Source organism: Sesamum indicum, unplaced genomic scaffold (genome assembly GCF_000512975.1).
Source record: "Sesamum indicum cultivar Zhongzhi No. 13 unplaced genomic scaffold, S_indicum_v1.0 scaffold00205, whole genome shotgun sequence".
Taxonomy (NCBI): Eukaryota; Viridiplantae; Streptophyta; class Magnoliopsida; order Lamiales; family Pedaliaceae; genus Sesamum; species Sesamum indicum.
This window is the reverse complement of record NW_011628099.1, coordinates 103,215-110,623: the sequence shown is the minus strand read 5'-3', so window position 1 is coordinate 110,623 and position 7,409 is coordinate 103,215.

Genomic DNA, 7,409 nt, shown 5'->3' with positions numbered 1-7,409 from the left:
TCAATGACCGAAGAAAGCTTAGTGGAGTCTTCAAGTCCAAGTAAGCTCGGTCCGCGTGGAAATCTAGGAAGCAGGGGTCCAAGTTGATGCCATGGATCCTTCCAAAGATAGAAGCTTCTCCCATCTCCAATATGAAGCTCCACCATTGGTTGGATAGAGCTGCGCAGACGAAGCATTTTTCTCCAACCCCACGATCCTCCCTGTTCGCCAACATATGGAGTTATTCCGTAATCGTCCGTGCTGCAACCACTCAACCCACATCTAATGACATCGCACAATTTTTTTGTCATTAAGGCATGATTAAGAACACCAATATCTTTAATTCCTAGACCCCCTTCTTCTACCGGTTTGCAAATATCTTTCCACGCTACTTTGGCATATCCGGTCATTGAGGTTCCTTTCTTTTTTTTTTTCGGGGGGTAAGTGTAATTTTCATTAAAATAAAGAGAGAAGTATAGTACAGCAATGTCCCTCATTAGGCGTTTCCATAGGAATGTTCGAAGGCGTTTCTCCACTTCCTTAACGACAGCCTTCGGTAAGATAAATGCAGATGCCCAATACAAGCTCAGTGATGAAAGTACAGATTTGATGATCTGTACCCGCCCAGCATATGATAATGATATTCCTTCCCATCCAGTAATACGTGCATCAATTTTGGATAGAAGTGGCTGACAGTCGGAAATAGACAATCTAGATGAGAGTAGGGGGAGACCCAAGTACCTCATCGGGAGATGCCCCTCTTGAAAACCTAGCACTACTACCATCTGTTCTCTCCTATCTTGTGCAGACCGGGATAGAATAAGGTGACTCTTTTGTATATTCAACCGAAGGCCTGACCACTCTGCAAACCTGTCCAGTCCCATCTTGAACACTCTGACAGAGTCCACATCAGCTCTGCAGAAAAGTAGGAGATCATCTGCAAAACCCAACTGGAATACCCTAGCTGGCTCACCTGGTTACAACAAGGTGGGAGCCTCACCTTGTTGTATCCCGCGAGCAGTTCCTGTGCCAACAAAATATTGTCCCCAATGCTACGCCCTGGGATAAACGCTCCCTGACAGGGACTAATTATCTTGTCCAGGACCACACTCAACCGTTGGACAAGTAATTTTGCAATAATTTTGTATAACACATTACAGCACGAAATTGGCCTAAAATCACCAACAGTCATAGGAGTGTGTACCTTTGGGATTAGTGCCGAAAGTGTGGAGTTGACTTGTTTGAGTAGTTTACCGGTACTAAAGAATTCCAGTACCGCCTTTGTAACTTCCTGTCCCACCACTGGCCAGGCTGCTTTAAAGAATCCTGATGAATATCCATCAGGTCCCGGGGCCTTGTCCTCTGTAATGTCAAATACTGCTTGCTTCACATCATCCTGTGTAAACGCCAATATAAGATGGCCAGCCTTCTCATTAGGAAGAATATGTCTTGCCCACGGTCTGAGAAAGCCAATATCTAACGTTGTCTGTCGTCTGTTACCGCCCAAGAGATTTTGATAGTAACAGACAAATTCATTGATAATCTCTTCTGGTTCAGTGTGGATGGTCCCGTTGTCATCATTTATCTGCAGTATCGTCCTTGCCACCCTTCTCTGGGCAATTTTACGAAAGAAAATTCGGGAGCATTGGTCACCCCCTTCATCCACTGCATCTTGGCTCGCTGTTGCAGCATGATTTGTTCCACTTTTGCCGCTTTTGCATAAACCAGGCGGCAACAGTGTTCTAATTGTAGAAAGGCCTCATTCTGTCTATCTGAGCTCACCAGCTGTTGTGCCTCATATAGAAAGCCTTTAGCTAATTGAACGTTTAGAGTCAAATCCCCCTTCTTCCTCCTTTGTTCCGTGAAGACCGGCTTCAATACTCTAAGTTTACGTGTTACCGCAAACATAGAAACCCCAACGATTGCATTCTGCCAGATATTCTACACACTGGGGATAAATTCAGGTGAGGAATTAAAAAAAGTGATGGACCACAAAAATTCTCTCACTAAAAATCTTCTCTCTAAATCAATTCAGGTGAGGAATTAAAAAAAGTGATGGACCACAAAAATTCTCTCACTAAAAATCTTCTCTCTAAATCACACACTAGCACACCATATCAAACACGCACTAATACACTATCCATGCCCATGGCCGCCGGCGACGAGGAGGACGACGGCGACGCTTCGGCCAGTGATGGGGATGTCGAAAAAGTGGGAGGCCGACGATTGGTGACCGGCGATGGCGAGGATAGCTACCGTAGAAGAACTGGAAAATCCACGCGGCTTTTAGTTCAAACCGCGCCTTTCACCGGCGAGTTTCAGGCGAACGAATCGGAACCGATGATTGGAGAGACATCAACATTAATTGCGCATGGGAAAAGAGGAGGCTTGGAGATGGCGAAAGCGGCTGTTTCGGCGCCGCAATTACTAGGGTTTGCCGCGACCTCGGACGTGGAAAAAGCGGCCGTTTCGGCGCCGCAATTGCTCGGATTTGATGAGCCATTGAACATGGAAAAGGAGGCTGCTTCCGCGCCGAATTTGCTTGGGTTTGATGCGCCATTGGAACCACAAACGATTGATGAAACCAAACAGCCGCGGGGACGAGAGATGGCGCCGCAACTACTAGGGTTTGCCGCGTCCTCGAACGTGGAAAAAGCGGCCGTTTCGGCGCCGCAATTGCTCGGAATTGATGCGCCATTGAACATGGAAAAGGAGGCTGCTTCCGCGCCGAATTTGCTTGGGTTTGATGCGCCATTGGAACCACAAACGATTGATGAAACCGAACAGCCGCGGGGACGAGAGATGGCGCCGCAACTACTAGGGTTTGCCGCGTCCTCGAACGTGGAAAAAGCGGCCGTTTCGGCGCCGCAATTGCTCGGAATTGATGCGCCATTGGACACGGAAAAGGAGGCCGCTTCGGCGCCGAATTTGCTTGGGTTTGCTGCGCCATTGGAACCACAAGCGGTTGACGAAACCGAACAGCTGCGGGGACGAGTTTACGCAGAAAACGAAAAGTCGCCGGACGAATATGTAACGTCGCCGGTATCTTTGGCGACCGATGCAAATACTACCGGCTTTGCAGAGGTTGGAGATGAAGGACTGTTGAGAAAAGAAGCAACAATACAGGCGTCATCGTTAGGGCTTGGTGAAGCTCCATCTTCCATTAATGGCGGACGAAGGTTTGAGCCTTTCAACCTTGAAGAGTTCTTGCTACAACGGACAAATCATGGTTAGCGCACCTTGGCCCATGTATTCTATGTAATGAGGGAGCGACAGGGACACATGGCCACTTCTTCTTTCAGTGCAGATTTAGTCGACAGTGTCTCACAGCTATCCGGAGAATGGTACGATATTCTTGGCCCAATAGAGACTGGAAAACGGATATTGAATGGGCTTCCCAAAAATGGAGAGGTAAACACATTGTTAACATATCTTATCGAGCACTATTAGCATCATGTGTTTACCACATTTGGAGGGAGAGAAACTTGAGAAGATTCGAGCACACCGAGAGGACACCTAGCACCATGGCTTTATTGATAGTTGAGGATATCAAGCAGCGGATCCTTAGTATCTCTCTACCTAGATTAGTCAGTACAAGAGCTTTATATAGACTGTGGCGTATCCCTTGGCCTGTCGAGGGAGAAACCAACTGATAACCACACTGTTCTACTGTACTACTATTTCATTTTACTTAATGATACTTACATTTACCAAAAAAATAAAACCGTGCAGAACAGCTAAATTTTGAACGTTTGCAATGTCAGTATGGCCGGACTTGAAGGAGGTCATGGGTACAAATAATGGTTTCTTTTTCTTACAATTCAAATTAGTCGCAGCTATGGAAGATGTCATTGAAGGAGGGCCGTGGTTATTTCAGGGGCAGCCTATTGTTCTTCAAAAATGGGAACCAGGGATGGTATTAAGGAAACTACAGCATACTCAAGTTCCTGTGTGGATCAAATTACGTCACCTTCCAGTCGAGTTATGGACAGATGAAGGCCTTAGTACGGTGGCCAGTGGAGTGGGTAAACCTCTTTACCCGGATGCAATTACGAGAGCATGCACGAGACTGGACTTCGCTTGTGTATGCGTAATGTTGGATGTGACCTCTAATTTACCGAAGCACATTATAATTATGACACCGGATGAGGATGGAGGAGAATCTCCTTGTAAAGTCGATGTTGAGTACGAATGGCTACCCCAGAAGTGCCAAAGATGTATGACAATGGGACACTCTGACAAAGAGTGTATCCTCAACAAACCAAAACCAGCTAAACCACCGATTGCTGTATATGTACCAAAAATGGGGACGCCGCAAGAACCAACAATGCCTAAACGGAGTAGGAACCATCCTAGGGAGGAAGGTGATACTACTTATAAACCATCCCGACCAATAAATATGCCTGATCGGAACATGAGCAGACCACCACCAGCTCGAGTGGTAGAAAAGCAGAGAGAGGGACGTGAATCCCCTAGAGATGCAGCCGGCCCTAGTCGTGAGGAAAGGGGTAAGGCGCTTGTTATATATAATACTTTTGACGCACTTCTCCTATTAGATGATACAGATGAGTCGTCTAGGGGTCCTAAGCATAGCAGCCCCATGCCTTGTAATCGATGTTGAATGCAGCAGTATGGAATGTTCGTGGCCTGAACAAACGAGATCATCAGTTAGCAGTCAAAGACATCGTTGCTGAGTTCAGGTTACAATTCCTCGGTCTCCTTGAAACTCGTGTTCGTATCAATAACGTATCTCATATTCAGGTTTTTTTACTACCTCAATGGAAATGGTTTGTGGATTATGGATCGTCTGGTAATCGGATTTGGATAGCGTGGGATGAAAATTTTATTGATGTTGATGTGGTTGAATGTAGCACACAGTTTATTCACTGTCATGTTAATATCCGTGCACTTCATGAATCCATTGCTATTACTGTTATCTATGGGGCAAATGAGTTGGTAGAGAGGAGGGCGTTATGGGACTCCATGGAGACTATTGCTATACAGAGTGCTGATATTCCGTGGCTTGTTGGAGGGGATTTCAATACAGTGCGAGACCTTAGTGAAATCTGTGGTGTATCAGGAGATATTCGAATGGCCATGGAAGACTTTAATACTTGCATCCAGAATACAGGATTATTACCATTACCCATGCAGGGCGAATGGTACACATGGCACAATTGCAGTGCCGGGCCACGAAACCTCTGGAAAAGACTGGATCAAATGCTGATCAATGATAGATGGATGGCTCAGTTCCCGACATCATATTATTCTTCCCTCACAGCACGCACTTCAGATCACTCCCCAATGGTGTTAAGTGGGGATATACAACAACAATTAGGAGGTATGTTTCGATTCGATAATTACCTCGCCCTATCTCCAGAATTTATTCCCAGTGTACAACAGGTATGGCAACATAACATAATAGGGACACCCATGTATGCCGTAACAAGGAAACTCAAAGCACTTAAACCGATATTTAGAGAGCAGAGGAGGAAAAAGGGGGACTTATCACACAATGTCCAACTGGCAAAAGGGTTTCTTGAGATGGCGCAAGTACTTGTTACTTCAAACAGGCAGGATGAACTATTCCTACAGTTGGAACACTGCTGCCGGGTAGTACTAGCTAAAGCAGCTAAACTTGAACAGATTATGCTACAACAGAGATCAAAAATGCAGTGGATGAAGGGGGGTGACCAGTGCTCCCGGGTATTCTTTCGTAAGATTGCTCAAAGGAGATCGGCGAGAAGAATCTTACAAATCAATGATGATCATGGAGCCACTCACACAGATCCAGGAGCAGTAATTAATGAGTTTGTCATGTACTATCAAAATTTACTTGGTGGGGAACGACGAAGAGACATGATAGATCTTCGATTCCTGCGACCATGGGCTAGACATTTATTGAGTGAAGATGATGTCAACTCCTTAGTCTTGCCATTTACTCATATGGATGTCAAGCAAGCGATTTTTGACATTGCTGAAGATAAGGCACCTGGGCCGGACGGGTATTCATCGGGCTTCTTCAAAGCTGCATGGCCTATAATAGGGCAGGAGGTGTCTTCGGCAGTCTTGGATTTCTTTCATACAGGCCGAATTCTGAAGCAGATAAATACTACACTTTTGGCGCTCATACCAAAGGTACATTCTCCTATGAATGTTGGTGATTTCCGTCCTATATCTTGCTGCAATGTACTGTACAAGATTATTGCCAAGCTCCTTGTCCAACGATTGAGTGTGATACTGGACAAACTTATTAGTCCGTGCCAAGCGGCGTTCGTGCCCGGACGAAGCATAGGAGACAATATCATGTTGGCACAGGAACTGTTTACGGGATATAACCAGACCCATCTACCACCCCGGTGCGCTTTAAAAGTGGACATTCGAAAGGCATATGATACGGTGGAGTGGGATTTCCTAATTGCTGTGATGGAGTTATTTGGGTTCCCTCATACATTCGTGAAATGGATTGAGGAGTGTGTCACAACACCCTCATTTTCTGTTGGGCTAAACGGGAAACCTCACGACTTCTTTACGGGGGCCAGAGGGCTTCGGCAGGGAGACCCTCTATCACCATACTTATTCGTGCTTGTGATGGAAGTCCTACAATTGGGTATCCTACAGCTGATTGACCAGGATGAATTATTTTCCTTTCATTGGGCTAAACGGGAAACCTCACGGCTTCTTTACGGGGGCCAGAGGGCTTCAGCTGGGAGACCCTCTATCACCATACTTATTCGTGCCGATATGAAATGGATTGAGGAGTGTGTCACAACACCCTCATTTTCTGTTGGGCTAAACGGGAAACCTCACGGCTTCTTTACGGGGGCCAGAGGGCTTCGGCAGGGAGACCCTCTATCACCATACTTATTCGTGCTTGTGATGGAAGTCCTACAATTGGGTTTCCTACAGCTGATTGACCAGGATGAATTATTTTCTTTTCATTGGAAGTGTGATGCAGCCAGGATTTTTCAGCTGGGTTTTGCTGATGATTTGTTACTATTCTGCCGTGCTGATTTGAACTCTATTGGAGTATTTAAGACAGGATTGGATCGCTTTGCTGAATGGTCGGGGCTCAGACTAAATGTGCAGAAAAGCCACCTCATTATCTCACGTTCAGCACAAGGACTACGAGAGGAGATGTTGGAAGCACTCGGATTTCAAGAGGGAGTCCTACCGATGAGGTATTTAGGGCTACCTCTTATATCTTCTCGTTTAACAGTTGCTGATTGTAACCCTCTATTGTTGAAAATTGATAAACGCATTGCGGGTTGGGAGGGTATGGCTCTTTCTTATGCTGGTAGGGTGCAGATTATTAAATCTGTACTCTTGTCGCTGAGTTTATATTGGTCATCGGCGTTCATCCTTCCAAAGAAAGTTACTAACGAAATTGAGAAGAGACTACAAACTTTCTTGTGGAAGGGGACAACAAA